Source organism: Meles meles, chromosome 3 (genome assembly GCF_922984935.1).
Source record: "Meles meles chromosome 3, mMelMel3.1 paternal haplotype, whole genome shotgun sequence".
NCBI lineage: Eukaryota > Metazoa > Chordata > Mammalia > Carnivora > Mustelidae > Meles > Meles meles.
This window is the reverse complement of record NC_060068.1, coordinates 123647183-123665119: the sequence shown is the minus strand read 5'-3', so window position 1 is coordinate 123665119 and position 17937 is coordinate 123647183. Positions and strand designations below refer to the sequence as shown.

General features: G+C 47.8%; 1 protein-coding gene across 1 annotated transcript in view; it reads left to right on the top strand.

Annotated features, from left to right (window-relative positions):
- Positions 1-17937, top strand: part of KCNIP1 (potassium voltage-gated channel interacting protein 1) — a 340350-nt gene that overhangs the window by 30707 nt on the left and 291706 nt on the right. The window lies entirely within an intron of this gene.

Sequence of the window (17937 nt, the reverse complement as noted above, 5' to 3'; positions counted from 1 at the left end):
ACCCACCTTTTAGAGTCCAGCCAAGCAGAAGCTGAAAGCAGTGACGCCTTCACAGCTGTTCCAGCCAGCCAGGTCCAGGGACAGCCTGCTCAGCCAAGCGGCCTCCCAGAGACTGTTGAAGTACAGTTTGGAGGCATGGGCAGAGATTTGTGCCTCTTGATATGACCAGTGAGCTGCAAGGGGGTCTTTTAAGGCCTTAGACCTCACAGGTAGATTGACAAGGAGGGACACGGAGCCTAGAATGAATCCCCAGAGGAGCGGTTTTCCCAGATGGTCCTTGGTCCATCCAGGAGCCAGAAGAGTCCTTCTGCTGCCCATGCAAAACGCAAAAATGCCAGTCCTTCCTCCGACTCCCCCTGGGGGAGAGAGACACGGTGCATGCAACAGAGCCATTTCAAGTATGACCAAAAGGCCACTTGCTCATAATCGACTGAATGAGTTATTAAGGGTTACATGTTTGGAATCTGTAAGCAAGCATTAGCACTCTTCACAAGGTAGGGAAACAGGCAAGGAAGGTGGACCATAAGCTCTACTGTTGCCTGAAAGTGAGCCCCCCTCTAAAATGCTGGGACAAGCTCTGTTCTCCAGAGGGTGTGGAGAAAAATTCGGGTCCCTAGCTGCCTGTGTGGCTGCAGGGGAAGGGCAAGGAAATAACGAAGCTACAACAATACGGAGTAGTGCTCGGCATTAACACAGACTGTTAGAGATCACAAAATGCCTTCCCAACTCCAAACTTCCAACACCCTATCATAATGAGCACTGCCGGCTCATAACAATCTAGTCAGGTAGAGATTTTTCTACCCATTTTATAGATGCGGAAACTGAGGTTCAGGGAGGGTTAAATAAAGTAACCAGGGCAAGTTACTTTGTATCTCTAAATCTCAGTTTGTCCATTTCTAGGATGGAGATAATTATACCTCTCTTCAGTGTTTTTGAAAAATAAGAGATCACCTAAGCTACGTGACAGGCAGGTTGTATTTTCCAAAGATGCCAATGCCAACATGCAATCCATCCCGCGTGCTCATCTAACAATGTGACATCACTGCATCAGGAGGGGTATCTGTGTCCTTCGACCTTGGCAGAGCTCTGTAACCACCAGGGCAGTAGAATGTGATGGCGGTGATGCTGTGTGATTTCCAAAGCTAAGTCATACACAGTGATCCAGCTTTCCCTGGGCGTCCTCTCTCGTGATACTCCCCTCAGAGCCAGCCATCATTTTATGCGGAAACCAAAAGGCCACGCACAGCTGCTCCAGCTGACAGCCCCAGCTCGGTTCTCAGCCAACAACCAGCATCCCCCGCTGACACTTGAGGGAAGGAGCTTGCAGGTGACTCCAGACCTCTCTTCAGGACCCCCAGCTGAGGCTCAGACATCACGGAACCAAGACTAGTCACCCCCTGTGTGCACTCTCTGAATTCTCTATCTACAAAAATCCATGAGCAAATTCAATGGTTTTATGCCACTATATTTTGAGGGCATTTGTTATGCAGTGATGGTATCTAGAATATACTGTAAGTGATTTCAAAGGGAAACTTTCTGTTGCTGGTAACTGTGGTAGTGTTGAACCAGTGGGGCTGAAAAAGCCTGAGATAACTGTGTCGAGTGGTATGGGGGAGCTTTAGAAAAGCTCCGTATGTTCTTAGGCTGCTCACTGCTGCACAAGTGGAAGAGAAGGGCAGTGTTACAAGAGGGTATTTTCATTAATTGAGCAACTACTATGTGCCAGGGCATGAGCCACATCCATATGTAAATACATATACATATATATGTGTATAATGCATATATATACATATGTGTGCATGCATATACATGTGTGTGCACTGTGTACCTACATGTGTGCGCACGTGCACACGTGTGTATATGTGTAAGCATGCATATACAGTTACACACATACACATATGCATGTGTGCATGCACGTGCACATATACGCACAGACATATGTGTGCATATACATGCACATCTGTGCACACGTGTATACAGATATGTGCATAGGCACACAGTGTACACACGATGCATACATGCATAGGCAGACACACATCCACACACCTATACACGTCTGCACACACGAATACACACGCACACATACATGCCTGTGTACACACGCACGTGCACATACACACACACGTGTGCACGTGTGTACACATACATACATGTGCATATGCACATACAAATGTACACACATAACCATTCTTCTCAGCAGTCCTCCCAAAAGGTCTTGTTCCTATGACTTGCCCAAGGTCACTCCCCTGTCACGTGATGCAACGGGTCCGGCCCTCCGTGATGCCCTGAGGCACAGTCTTCGAGAGAAGCAGTGTTTTTTCAGGAGTCCGCTTCAGCGGCTGTGTAAGCCCATCTCCTTAGTCTATAGCCCTTTCTGGATTGTGCATCCACTTATTTATTTAAACACTTTTGAATCAATATCTATTCTCTGCCACCACTTGGGATAATAAGTCCCATACATCAAATTGGCAACCGTGTCCAGAGCCCGTGCAGAGGGTGTGTCTCCAGCTGTGTGCCACAGGGAGTGGTTGTGAGTCGCGCTCTGTCCTAGGGAAGCCACTGGCTCACAGACACTTGAGGCCCTACAGTGTGGAGGCTCTGAGTCCGTCACTGTGCCGCGGTGGGTCCCGATGGGGAAGGGACGAGGTGGATTTTTAAAACTGCAAAAATGCACGATGGAAAAATAAAAGGTATATTTTCAAGGAGAGAAAGTCACAAAAGACAGAGGAAATGGCAGTGAAAGATTTTTCAATGGAGTTGAGAAGACAAGGTGTAAGAACAGGACAAAGAAATGTTCATATTTGAATTAGATGACAAGACTGGACGTGATGAGGAAGCCGACAGGGTCGCCCCCTCTGAGTGAAGGGAGGCCTCCTGCCTTTCCAATCGGACTCTTCCAGCCACGTTTTTGCTTCCCCTCATTTTTCTTACTTAGTGACAAGGTATTTTAGCCTGCTGTATTGTTAACATAATTGTAAGCAGCTTGAAATCCTCTTTGAAACAAGGAACAGCATAAATAAATAAAGAGCCCTGCTATCCATCTGTGCGGTAAGACTGTTTTCTTACGCCTCTTCCTTACTGCAAAACCATCCGTGCTCACTATGGAAAAGTTGGACAACAGACAAGGGTAGGAAGAAGATAAGGCATGGAGACAGCCCTGCCACTTGGAGGGCATTGCAGGTCGGGGATGGGTGTGTCTTTTTAGATACTCATGAGAGGATGCCGGCATTCTCTCCCTCCAAAGGGCACGCCTCTGTGTCTCCTCTGCTAGGGAGCTCTTCCTCTCCCCTGGGTCTCAGTTCTGGGGTGCTCACCTCACCTCCTATTCCCTTAGCCACTCTCCTCGCCTCTGGGGCCAGCATGTTAATCACACATGATTTAACATGCTGGGAGCACTGTGTGCAGCTCCCTCCGAGCACTCCCCGTCCCTGTAATATTATGTTTATTCATGTGCCTTCCCCATTCCCGGGTCTCCACACTGGAGTGTAAGCTCCCTGAGATCTGGGGCGAGAATGGTTCTTACTCACTGTCACATCTCTTGATAAACAGAAATCTTGGGGATTTGCTGTGGTTTGTGGTTTAGTTTGAAAAAAAAAAATCTCTTACTTTTTCAAAAAACATTCACCATCTTACCCAATTTTAAGTCTACAGTCTGGGAGTGGTAACTATATTGTTACCGTTGAGCAACAAATTTCCAGAACTTTGTCATCTTGCAAAACTGAAACTCTGTACCTATTAAACAACAACTCCCCATCTCTCCCTCCTCGTTACCCCGATCTACGCTCTGTTTCCGAGTCTGACTACTTTAGACAACTCATATAAGTAGAATCCTACCGTGATCCCCCTTTTGTGTCAGGCTATTTCACTCAGCATAATGTCCTCAAGTTCATCCACGTTGTATCATTTGACCAGGAAAAAACCTCTTGCTCCTTAATGTAACGGAATATTATAGTCATTTTCCCATACCAGAACACATTTGTCTAAAAGCTTGTACCATAATGTTTCATATGGGGAAGCTGCAGTGTATTTATTTAATTGAAGCCATGTTGTTGGATTTAGGAAGGGGGCCTGCTTGCTTATTAGTAGAGCTCAGAGTTGCCCTCCGTGGGTGGGTGGACTGCCCCACCCATCCCCACCCTCACACCCATCATTGTTCTGGAACTGGCAGGTATGACAGAGATTGGATCTATAAGGACAGAGTTTGGGGACCAGAACCAGGGGAGGAAGATGACCTAGCCACTTAAGTGGAAGATGGCAGCAGTTTATGGTTTCCTAGCCCAGTCCGGGTGTGATTTGAGCTTTGGGGGAAGAGGGAGAGACAAGGCAGAGGGAATAGGTGCAGGCTGGTGGAGTTGTTTTCACACCACAGTCTTTGGAATTCAGACTCTGGGGTGATGAGAACAAAGGGCTCACAGCGATGCTGGGACCCTGGGCAGGAGCCCTCTAATAGGGCAATCTGCATCATCACTCATGGCAGCGGCGGCAGAGGCAGCGGCCCAACATATCCCTGCACCGGTCAGGGTCTTGCATGAAGGGCAGGGCTGGTGGTGTGCTCAGCCAGCTCACACCAGCTTCACAGGAGCGCTTCCCTTGCCAGCTGTTAAATTGCTGGGAACCGGAAATCCGCCACAGGGGAAGTGAAATCTACAAACAATGCCAGTCGGGCTTTCTTTTTTTTTGTTTGTTTGTTTGTTTTTTTTTTTTTTTTTTTTTTTTTTTTTTAGGAGAGCAGGTTTCCCAGCATACCACTTTAGAGGGTACACTCAAACTGGGAAAATCGAGGAGGCTTTAGAACTACTGACAATGGTGTGGGCAGGTTGTAAGGAGCACAGGGAATGATGGAGCACTTCCGGGCCGTGCTGGACTGAGGGATGAGGGAAAGGAGCTGTGTCCAGCATCAGAAGGAGAGTCTCCTGGAGCAGCCTGGGACCCTCAGTGGACAAGCTGGGGAATGAGGAGCTGACTTCACTGTCCAGGGATCCTTTCTTTGGTCTCCTGAACCCATTCACTGAAACCAACTGGTAGAGAGAAGCCTGTTGCTCTCGTCCCTATAGTCAGCCTTTAGAGAAGAGTCTAAAGCCAAGTCAGAGTGGGCCTGGAAGGGCATCCAAGAAGGTACAAGTCCATCTCCTTGAGGAGGCTTTGGGCTGGAGAACCAACGAGAGCAAAGGGTGCTTGAGCACATAGGGAATCTCTGCAAATTCCCAGAAATATCTGTGTAGCTGTGAGCTGTGCCTCTGAGCCCAGATGCTTGTCTATGGAAATAAATGTTGCTCATTTGTAGCCTCCAGCTGATGAGAGCTGAGTCAGGTGACTTAAACAGTGTTGCATTAAACGTTCCTTGCAATTTTTCCCCTTTCCATTTCCCTAGAATAAAGATCAGACAGCTGAGCAAAAATTCTAGAGCAAAGGATTTCAACATTTTTCAGATTTTGATACTTACTGGATACTTTTTCCCATAACATTGACACCAATCGTCAAATGCGTGTACACGGCCTGTGCATAGAGTGGCTGATTCCCCACATACTGTGTACATGGCCTGTGCATAGAGTGGCTGATTCCCCACATACTCACCAATCCTGGACACGATCAAATTAAGGAATTGTTACCTACTGGTTGGATGAAAAAAACTCAGTCCCAGTTTTAATTTGCTTTGCTTAAATTTCCAGCAAAGATTGAATAGCATGTGTTTATTTAGATGCAAAATATTTTATTTGTCCCTAATATTTTTTAAAGTTCAAAGGAAGAAAATCCATGAAAGCAATTCATACAGTGCCTGGCACATAGCAAGCACTTGGCTTAGTGTCATCCCTCAACTCCTTCAGGGCGTGGTCATGGCCTGTCTGATGTCCATGATCAGGAGTGAGCAAGAAGCCCCAGCTCTGGACATATTTGACTCTGGCAAGATTCAGGGCCCCAGTCTGCATTAGCTGATCTTAGTGGTACCTGTCACGGGGGGTCCAAGGACTGAATAACATTCCTTTGTCCTCCCCCACCTTCCACCTCTCAGTGCAGTGGGGACTTCAAGGCTGAAAACAAAGTATTCCTACCCTTTTGCTGAGTCATAGAATATCCCTCCAAGGGCCCTTAGAGATCATATAGGTTGACAGCCTTCTGTAAGTGTCAGGTTTTCTAGTCACAAACAGAGGCAAGTTGTAGAGAATCTGGTAAGTACAGAAAGGTAAAAAGAAGCAATCAAAGTCCAACATCCCAAGGAAACCACTGTCAAAGTAATGATGTTTAGAATACATTCTTTTATTATTATTATTGGGGTGGGGGAAGGGCTGAGGGAGAGGGTGAGAGAGAGAACCTTAGGCAGATTCCATGCCCAGCATGGAGCTGGACGAGGGGCTTGATCTCACAACCCTGAGATTGTGACCTGAGCCGAAATCAAGAGCCAGATGCTTAACTGAGTGAGCTGCCCAAGCACCCCTAGAATATATTCTAAAGATAAATGCAATACTTTCTAAAAATAAATTTAGGAATTTTCTATATAAATTCAAGGGTTTGTTATTATTAGCTATCTTCCAATGACAGTCTTTGAACATCTGTCTTTGCTCACCTCTCTGCTTCTTTTCTTCCAGTGGGTTTCTAAAAGCAGGGATCAGAGTCAAAGAATTTTAGCCTTTTAAAGGTTTCAACCCCTTTACTTTCCCTGGAAGCATAGGATCTAATAAGATGCGAACTTCCCTTCCACTGGTGAACTATCTGAGCCCAGAGAGGGGAAGTGACTCACCCAAAGCCACACAGCTTTAATGGTGCAGGGATTGGAATTCAGACATTTCTCTACAGACTCTCAGAGTGTCAGAAGCAAGGCTGGGCCCATGTCCACTGACTCCCAGGCAGTGTTCTCGCCTTACTCCTCTTCTGTAAACGATTTCTCTACCCATAACTAGAGCTCTCGGTTCCCAGGCACTACCATGTGGCAGGCACTGTGTTAAGTACTGGGAACCTAACATCTCATTCGATCCTAACCCTATGAAGTAGGTACTGTGACCGCCCTCGTTTTATAGGTGGACAGACTTGTCCAAGGTCACAATACTGGTGACGTACAGAACTGAGATTCTTACCCCTCCTGGCTGCAATGATGGAAATTCAAGCTGTCCAAAATACAGGAGCTGCGAGTGGCATGTGGCTTTTGAGCCCTTGAAAAGTGGCTAACGTGAATGAAGAACTGAATTTTTAAAATTTTATTTCACGTGGATTAACTTAAACAGTCACATGTGACTGGTGGACAGTCTACAAAGCCATACACTGCTGTCCACTCCGCTCCCCTGGCATTGCCTTGCCTTTGGCTACCTCACAGCCACTCTCCACAAGGCCTGGGAAGGCTCTCCCTCCCTGCATCCTCTCCTCACCCAGAGGAGGGTTCCCACCTGGCCTCCTGAAGGTCATCTCCAAGCCTGTGACTCAGTCTGAGCCAGGACCCAGGGTTGGGGCCATGGGGGCAGGGTGGGTTGGGGAAGCCACCCTTGCTCCTGATGCTGGCTCCCAGGCTGCCCAGAGGGGGCTGGGCCCACCAGCTGTCTCCTGCAAGCGTTTAAAAGAGACACTGGTCTATATACACTATGGAGTATTATGCCTCCATCAGAAAGGATGAATACCCAACTTTTGTATCAACATGGACAGGACTGGAAGAGATTATGCTGAGTGAAATAAGTCAAGCAGAGAGTGTCAATTATCATATGGTTTCACTTACTTGTGGAGCATAAGGGATAACACGGAGGACATGGGGAGATGGAGAGGAGAAGGGAGTTGGGGGAAATTGGAGGGGGAGACGAACCACGAGAGACTGTGGACTCTGAGAAACAAACTGAGGGTTTTGGAGGGACGGGGGGTCAGGGGTTGGGTGAGCCTAGTGGTGGGTATTGTAAGAGGGCACGTATTGCATGGAGCACTGGGTGTGGTGCATAAACAATGAATTCTGGTACACTGAAAAGAAATTTTAAAAATAAAACATTTTAAAAATAAATAAATAAAAAGAGACACTGCAGAGAAAGTCTTTTTAATCCCCCTTGTTGCACCTCGATAAATATGTATGTTTGTGATCCGCAAATAATAAGAAGCTCAAGGTCTCCATTGACTCTAAGTGCAAATACCTCCCTGAGTCCCTCCAGAGCCTTCCCTGGGAGTTAACAAGACAGATTTGAACTATATCTGCTCTCAGGGGACAGAATCGCCCAGAAGAACCTGTCTCTAAGGAGCAAACTGTAGAGGCGCTCGGGCTGATTTTTTAATTCACCGTGGACTGAGTGCCTTCTCCACGCCCAGAACCTTGCTGGGCCCTGTGTTCATTTCCCGGGGCCGCTGTAACAAATTGCCACAAAACTGGTGGCTTAAAACAATCAAAACTTATTCTCTCACAGTTCTGGGGGCAGAACTGTGCCCAGATGTCAGAGGTCTGACATCAAGACATCAAGAGGCGGCCAGGGCCATGTTCCCTACAAAGGCTCTTGGGAGGATCCTTCCTTATCTCTCACAGCTTTCGGTGGCTTGGGCCTTCCCGGGTTTGTGGCCGTGTCCCTCCAATCTCTGCCTGTCTTCGCACAGTCTTCTTCTCTTCCATGTCTCCTGGTCTGCTCACAGAGACAGTTACCATTGGATTTGGAGCCCTCCCAGGGAATCCAGGATGTTCTCAAAATCCTTAATTACTTCTGCAAAGACCTTTTTTTCTAATAAGGCCAGATTCACAGGTTCCAGGGATTTAGACGTGAACGAATATTTTCTTGGGAGGGGGGGCGGTTGGGGGGAACGGGGCTGGGAGTAGGCAGGGCTTGGAACACCACTAAAGCCAATACACCAACCTTATTTATCTGCATGACCACCCTGAGAGGCAGGGGACTTAGCCAGAATGGATTAACTGCAGCAACAATCTCAAGATTTCATTGGTTCTCCCCAATAACAGTGTGGTTCTCATTTGTGGGGAGTCCAGAATGTACGCTTCTGCTCTGGGTGGTTGCCACTGGAATCAACCTCCTTCATCTTATGGCTCCACCATTTTGCGGCCTCTAGCTGACCCCAGAATTATCTAGCCAGTAGACTGGAAGGAGGGAGAGGGTGCAGAGAGAAAATGAAGGTGATTGATACTTAACCACCTTGGCCTGGAAGTGACAGGCATGACTTATCTTCACATTGCGTTTGCGGAGACCAGTCATGGTCCCACCCAGATGCAAGGGAGTCTGGGAAATGTAGTCCTGGATGAGCAACCACTTCTCAGCATGGATTGGGTGTGGGGACCAAACTTTGTTAGTCAGCTGACTGTGACTGCCATAAGAACATTCATTCATTCATTTAGTCCTCATTCATATCATTCATTCTTTCACTTTTTTTTTTCAGAAGAGGAACTTGAGGCTCAGAAGAGTTAAGTGATTGTACTAAAGTCACAGAGCATTTGAGTCATAATTCAGTCACTATTTATTACGTGTTATCTGGATTAGGTGCCTCTCCTTCAGGTGGGCCTGTTCTAACTTTGAACTTGGCACACTGTGTTACTCACCTGTATGTGTGCCAAGAATAAGCCTGAACAGATTTATCTACACGGGCCTCCCTGTTCCTTCCCCACCCCTGAGCATTCAGTCCTTCATCCTCCACTATCCAATTCCCTTTCCCTCCTCCCGCCTGCCCCTCTAGATACTGGAGGGAAAGAGCTGGCTTTAGAGAGGGAGGAGGGAGAGACATAACACAGAGCTGAGAGCTGGAAAGGGAGGGAGTGGTGGAAAGAGAGAAAATGCACGTGGGCCAGGTGTCCTAGAGAATTTTCTGAGGCTTGACATGTGAGGGGTTTTGGAGCAGCTTCAGTTAGGAAAGATTCCAGAGCAAAGGAAAAATAGGAGAGGTGTAACTGTGAACAATCTCATGCATTCAAAGGAAAGCCGTGATTTTCTTTTTCATTGGTTTGAATTTCTCCTGTTCGCTGGACTGCACTTCTAGACTACAGCTCCATACAGAGAGAATGGGTTCCGGATAGTGACTGCAGGTGCCCGGTAGCTCAGAGAGCCCCTGTTTACTCCAGTCAGCCTCCTCCACTCTCAAAAAGAGCCCAGCTTGAACAGTACGTTATGGGGCCACGCTAACTGTGGTGTTTGAGTAGGCAAGTCTCCCCGTAAGACCAAGGACTCACCAAGACACTGTGTCTGATTCATCTCTAAACATTCAGGCCTAGCTCAGGCCCTGAAGCTTGGTCAGTGCCCAGGAGCGGAAGCAGGAGCCAGGAAGGGCAAAGCTGTAATTTGGGCCCAGGCCTTTATATTCCAAATGCCACGTTCATTTTGCTATGCCGGCTCTGGTTCTGGAGCTTTCCAAACACAGTGAAACAATTAAAAATCAATGGGGGTGTGGGACTGCCTGCCCTGTATGGATGGGGAATGCCCTTAGGGACTCAAGGACGGGAGCTACTGAAAACACCAAGGACAGTTCCCATGCTTCCCACTTCAGAGCCTCTGGGAGAGAGGACAAGTGTCCTGGGGACAGCCCTCCAGAACCCACCATCCTGGCCCGACCTGGAGGACACAGCTCAAGCCTCCCTTTGTATCCATGGTAGGCAGACTGAGGAGGTCACCACTCAAAACACGAATATGCAGAGGTTTGTATTAGAACTCTTCAGAGAAGGAAATTCAGCTCCTGTTTTCACTTTGTATAATGTACATGTATTTTTCACTTAAATAGCTGAGACATAGTCTTTAAAATTTTGGAATGAATAATCTATTCAAAATTGATCTGTAATCCCACCATTTAATCAATCTAGTCTCTGGATTTTGGAATCTTTTCCTCCAGGAATTTTTCCCCACTGTAAATGCCCTCTCTGCACCTAGTGATACTCATAGACAGGTCTATCAGTTAGCCACTGCTGCATAACAAACTACCCCCAAATTTAGCAACAACGGCTCATGACTCTGCTATGTGGTTCTTCTGGTCTGGTCAGAGCTTGCCCAACCTCAGCTGGGCCCACTTATGTACCCATTAGGCCCTGGAAGGCCTCACTCATGTCCCATGATTGGCTGGCTATCAGCTGGTGTGGGACGGGGGTGACTAGGGTGACAAAGGGTGTCTTAGCTGACTAGATGAGGCTTCCTGGTGCTAGTTCTAAGAGCAAGGAGAGAAGCAGAAGCTGCAAGTCCTCTCAAGGTCCAGGCTTGGCATTTGTGCCTTGTCACTTACCCCATATTCTGTTAGTCCAAGCTGGTCACAAGGCCGGCCCAGATTCAAGAGGGGAGGGAAAGATGACCTCTTGGTAGGGAAATCTACAAACCACTGTGGTCATTTTTGCAACCTACCATGATTATATAAAGTTTTATACTCTTGTGCTTTTTCATTTATTATTGTATTATAATCATCTTCTCTTATTAATATAAAGTCTTCATGACACAACTTTTACTGTCTACATAATGGCTAGAAGGTGGATAGACTATGGTTTACTTACCTGTCTCCCAGCTGTTGGACATAAAGATTACTTCCAGTTATAAATAAGGCCCCACAGAATATCTTTATGCAGGTAGTTATTTCTGTCATTTTGATTGTTGCCTTGGAATAGGGTCCCAAAAATAGAACCAAAAAGGATATATTTTTTAAATATTCTTAACATATACTGTCCATTTGCACTGCAAAGATGTACTGCTTTGCCCCCAACTCCAAGAAGAGAGATTTCAATAGCAGGCCTTATGCCAGCCTTCCCGTGGACCACCTGGATTCCAATGGATCTTCTTGCTTTATGGTGAGCCAGATCAGGGAGCTGGGATAAAGCACAGGCTGGGCAGGGCCTTCCTTGGGCAACATTAGGTTGCCAGCTGTGGTCAGGCTTTGAGGGTCTGCCTTGTGGTGGACAACATCTTATTCAGGCCTCTGCAATCTCCTTCCTCTTGACTGTCAGAGCCTGGATCATATGTCTCCCGGACCAGTGATTCTAACCACCTGTACCACCTGCACCTGAGCTGGGGAGCAGGTGGGACCCCAGAGAGGCTCCTGTGTTGGACTAGCTATGGCAACCCCTCTCTTGGCAGTGTGCAGAACCCCTGCTCAGCCATGACTCCAGGTGATCCTCCTGGAAACCCATGTGACTGGCAACACTGAAGTTGGTCCCACTTCCGGATGGAGACTCGTGGTTCATCCCCATTTCCCCTGGGCTTCACATCCCAGCGTGGACACCCTCTCTTACTTCCTCAGAACTTATTTGCTTTCTCTGCTATTTCCTCAGTTCCTGTGCTTTTCAAATACCAAATGATCGGATAAAGGATTATATTTGTGTTGACTATGTTTTCCTATAAAATAACAGACTTACAGCTACATGGGAGACTTCTGAAATGGATGGTATAATCTGTGGGAAATAGTGGATACCATGATTAGTGATTTGGTAGAAGAGAGATTTGGGGTATGTCCGTGGAAAATTACAGAAACGTGGGTCTGGATGTTGAAAGAGCTCCGTGGAGCCCAAAGGGACTGGCCTTTGGGATGAAACAGGGAAGAGTAGTTTGGAGACTTTGGGTGCACCGTGTGTGAGCTCACGGGCTTGGAGTTTGCAAACCCTTGTTTGCACTACAGCCATTAGTGGCTCAGTCAACAAAGCCACGTTATTTTGCCTCTCTCAGCCTTAGTTTTCCCATCTATAAAATAGACATAATAATCCATAAGGCTGATTGTGAGGATTTGAGCAATAAATGCAGTAGTAAAAATTGTACCTATTGAGTTAAAAAAAGTAATTTAAACACAAAGAGATACGTGGCTTATTCAAAGTTGCCTTGGCTAAGACTTATTCAGTGGGAACCAAGACCAGCAAGGTCTCAGATCCAGAGAAGCCTCCTCTCTCTCCTCCCATGGCATCTTTCTCTATTTCTTCTTGGCCCCGACTTGGAGAAGACATTCACCCTCCCTCTTAGGCTCCTTCCTCCTTCTGAGGATTGTAGCCAGGAGGATCCTGACACAGAAAGGAATTCCTCCCTGCCGAGAGTTTGGAAAACCCTAGGCCTTCTGCACTCGTGAGGTCCAAAGCCAAAAACGGAGAGAAGGCCATATGCCCGAGCCCGTGCCATGATCCTCTGTAGGGAGCGACAGCAGAAGGTCTCAGGGCTGGAGACCCCAAGTAAAAACCCTAGATGACGTGAGGCCATCAACTTATTCCCCTGAGCCTAGAACAATTTTAAATCATTCATTTTTTTTTTGGCTTTTTAAGACAAAACAGCCCAATATCCAGCCTATGAAACAATCAGAGGATGGAACGCTCAGAGCAGGGTGGAGCCTGGAGACGAATCTGTGGAGCTGAAGCTGGGGGGCAGCCTGGGGTCTCAGAGTATGCCTGTGTGCGGTCAGTGCAAATGGAAGGAGTGCGAATACATCCAAGAAAGGGCAGGAGTTGAGAAAGAAATAGTAAACAGAATGCCTGCCTGGACTGATACCTCCAGGTTCCTTGTGCTCATGAGTGCAACCAAAAAATTATTCTTAAAAAAATCCTACCTTAGGAGGTTGGACAGGTATCATCTCCCTTGAACAGGTGGGAGAGAGAGGTCCAATGTGGTGATGAGGCTCCCACCTCACACGCGATGGAGCCAGACCTGAACCCTCATGGTCCAACCCTAACCTGAAACCCCGCTGTCCAACCCTGGTGCCAGGGCTCTTTCCTGACCATGTGCTCCATGCCCGTCACTCTACACACTCTTTCCTATACGACCTCCACAACAACCTTGTGATAGGTACTGTCACCATTCCCATTTTACAGATGATTAAAGCCAAGTTTAACTCTGGAGACTCACTTGGCCAAGGTCACAAAGTTAGGATTGTTGTGGCAGAGACTTGGACTCAGTGTGAGCTCTCTCCAGAGCCCTGGGTCTTAAACTCCACACCACATCTCCACTGCCTACAAGGTGAGGTCATATGTCCTCCCATGGTCCTCGAGACCTTGCCCAACCTAGGCTTTTTCAATGCTCCATTCCCTACCCCAACATCTAGGTTCCTATTACTGATTTTGTTCACCTCTCCCTATCCTTTAGGCCTTGACTTAAAAGCTACTTCCTCCAGGAAGCCCTTAAGGAAGCCCTCTCTGACCACTTCCCAGCCAGTAAGGGCACCATCCTCTGGGCTTCCATAGCACCCATATTTCCTCTGTCATAGCCACGCCTGGCCTGTGCTGAAACTGCTGACTTTAGGGTCTCCTTGATAGACTGTGAGGTCCTAAGAGCAGGGGTCATGGCCCCTTGCTCCCTGCACTCAGCATTTGGCTGAATGGCAGTGGGGAAACATGTCCCAGGAACATCTTCCACCTTTTCCCTGCAGGCCCCCTTCATAATGGGGTGCCAGGCAGGACACAGGACCTGGGACAGGAGGCAGCCCTTCTCTGAGTCCCAGCCCCCACCTGACCTGTCTCTTACGTCTCTTTCCCCCTCTTGCCCAGATTTCAAGATGCACTTCCCGGCTGCCTCACCCAATGTCTCCTTGGCCACCCCAGCTCTGAGACACTCGCTCCTCCATCCCATGGTGTCTAAAGACTTTACTGAGGAACACCGGTCTCACAGAAGCTATCTCCTTGGCCCAAAGTCCTGGGGAAACCCTGCCTCATAACAGATCTCTTTGATTTCCCCATATTAATACTTTGGAAACCAGCACGTGTTTTACATTTGATATATATCATATGGGAAAGCGTTTGTTTCCTAGGAGAGCAGTGATTGTGTAAATGGTGCATCTTAGAATTGATGGCACCTCGTGATCAGGGAAATGCAGCGTGGAGAGCCTCGTGCCTATTGGGGGAGGAAAAGTCCTAAGAAGTCCTGTGCAGAACAACAAACCTGGCACGGCCTAGCCCACCGTTTCAGGAATGAAAGCTGAGCCCCGAATATGTTTTGGAAGATGTATTAACACTTCACGGAACTACATTCCTATAAAATGCACTTAGAAAGCACTTTCTCTCAGTGACATTTATAATTGATGGAATACATTTCACAATCCACCCTGACTGTTTCTGTCATCATCTCCCGTCTACTCGTCTTGCCATCTTACCCAGACCACGTGCTTCCTGAGGGCAGGGCGTCCATCATAGAACTCGCTGACCGGCCGAGGGCCGACTCTGGCCAGGGGCCATATGCCTGCTCAGAGAATGGTGGATTTGGGGGGTATAAATGACCTGGCTGCCCAGACCCTCATCCTCAACCGGTGAGGGAGCATGACTCCCACTGACGGCACCTTGACTGAAGGCCTTCAAGACCTTCAAAGGGACGGGTTCTGTTGAGTCACACTTCTTTCCACTGTGTGACTTAAGGCAAGCTGCTTAATCATTCTGAGCCTCCATTTTCCCATCTGTAAATGGAGAGAATTACAGTTTCTAGCTTTGGAGGGTGATTAAGGGAAGTAATACAAGGAGAGCACTTAGAGCAAATCCCGAGATAAGAACAACTGTTGTTGTCCTTTTGTCCTTGCTTGTCATCATGAAATCTCCCTAGTAGTTAGTGATGGGCAGTATTCACAACAGGAGGAAACGGGATGATGGAAGGAGATAATTATTATTGGCTGGAGCAGAACTGCTTACAGAAGAGTCATGGGACTGCGGGGGCCTCCACGAGGCAGGCCAGGCCCATCAGAGGGGGGTGCGCTGCTCGGGTCCTGGGGTGTGAGTGCATTCCTTACCTCTCAGAGCATCTCCCAGCCTCAGCCAGACCCTCGTCAGTAACCTGCTTTCGCCAAGTGCTGGGTGAGCGAGCTCTCTGTGATGTCACTCCATAGGAGTAAGGGTGTGGGCAGAATTGTCCTGCATCCTGAACCTGGAGGACGAAGAATACCCTCTCAGAACCACATTTGTCCCTGGCTGCTTCCCCAGCCCCTGCCATGTGTGTCAGACAAGGAGGAAATGGTCACCATCCAAGAATCTTGTTTTATTTTTGGTAGTTCTTATTGGGGCACAGGGAAAATGGTATTTTAAATATTCTCTGGCTTATTGAAGAATGTTTTCTTGGCTGTCACCAGAACCCTTGTCAGAAGTCTCAGTTGGAAAGAAAAATAAGCACAGAAAAAGAGAAGCAGAGTGAAGATTCATTCAGCCTGTGGGTCTCTGCGTGAGGGTTTTACATAAAAAGGAAGGTGACAGCGGAGACTTCTGAAAACATTTTACTCCCAGAGCACTTGGGCTCAGGAAGGCCAGGAGCCTCTCCTCACTAACAGCCCTAACTCCCCTGGGCACACTGAACAGGAACTCTGTTGGTCTCTCCAGGTGAGGGGCTGTGGGCCCGGGGAGCAGGAGGGATGGCTGGTGTGGCAGGTAGTTTGTGGAGAGTGAGATGCCCTCACAGCCAGAGAACCGGGGTAGCAGAGCCGGGACACTCTATTCCAGGCACCCAACAAGGACAGCTTGTCGCATCCTCAGACTGAGTGTGACTGGTGACTAATGTTCCCAAAGTCACAAGGGTGGTGAAAGGTGGGTCTAGGACAGAAACCCTGGTCTGTCCGATGCTCAACACCATGCTTCTCCTTGTCTACTCTGTCATCTCCTGAAACTGAAATCTCAAACTTGACAGCATCCTTCTGTACCCTTCCTTGTCTGAAAGTAGGTTCTTAGCCTATACAAACCCATACAGGGGCTTGCCTAGGACCTGACTTCAGGAGCTCCAGACCCCAGAGAGCTGCCCTCGGGGCTTAGTTCTGAGGCCTTGACACGTTCATGAACTCTCCCAACCAGTTGCTCTTAGCAAACCAACAAGACGGAACTACTTGGAAGAGTCCCCATCTGTGCGTGTGTGGGTGACTCAGTCACAGAAGAGCTGCCACGAGTCAGCTCAGTAGAGGCAAGCTTGTATCGGAGTTCTCACACAGACTCCAGAGCCTGTCTGGGTTCTGATCCCACTTCTGCCACCAGAGCTACCATAGTGGTTTGTGCTTAGACTTCAGTCTAAGATGGCAATAGGGGCTGGCACCCCAGTACTCCTGTCACCCAGCTGCGGCCACTGGAACACCACCCAGAGAACAGGGTGTCTTACGCCAGTTCCGGAAAGGAGCCCCGTGCGCTACCCACAGCTGCCTACCATTTAAAGCAAAGTTACTCGGTTGAGTGACGTACCTTTATTGTGCCTCAACATGTTCACCTGAAAATGGAAAAAATAATATATTTCCCAAACATGCGACAGTTTACAGGATGAACACCCAAAAAGCATTTAGAGCAGAGCCTTAAAGCCTACTAAAGTAGCTCAAGGCATGCAGTAAGTATCTGAAAGATTATCATAGTATCTGACCAGCATTTCATTTGAAGATTTTATTTATGTATTTATTTACTTACCTACTTGTTTATTTTAGAGACATCGAAAAAAAGAGCATGCACAGGGGTGGGGGAGAGGGGCTGAGGGGGAGATAGTCTTAAGCAGACTCTGTGGTGAACATGGAGCCCAACATGGGGCTCAATCTCACAACCCCGAGATCATGACCTGAACTAAAACCAAAAGTTGGACGCTTCCCTGACTGAGCCCCCCGGGTACCTCTGACCAGCATTTTTAAAGGACAGTTTTGCTGAAGGCAGAACTTGAATCCACAGTGTTATCCAGTTTTACATTTCACTGTTGTTGTTCTAAGCCCCAGTGTCACCATCAGAAACCCAGGAAAGTCTCTGGATGGTGCATGAACCCCGCCAACCATCCTAACCCATCAGCCTACCCCTCACAGGTCCCCTGCGTCCTTCACACAGAGCATTGCAAACATGATGCGGGCATACCTGTGTGTCCTTCCTACACCCTGAAGTGGGAAAGGAAAGCTGTCTTTTTTTTTTTTTTTTTTTTTAGCTCATCTTCCTTTTTGGACCAATTAAAAGAAAAGCATTTTAATCAGCCCTGCGGAAAGGGAACTAAAGTTGTTCCCCAGGCTGAGCACTGAACCCAGAGGTCAGGGCAGGATTAATAAGGATGCTATAAATGCAGACAGTGGCCCACGTCTCTATGGGCAAAGTGTTCTGGTTTGGGAGAAGGTAGAAAATTAAATTAT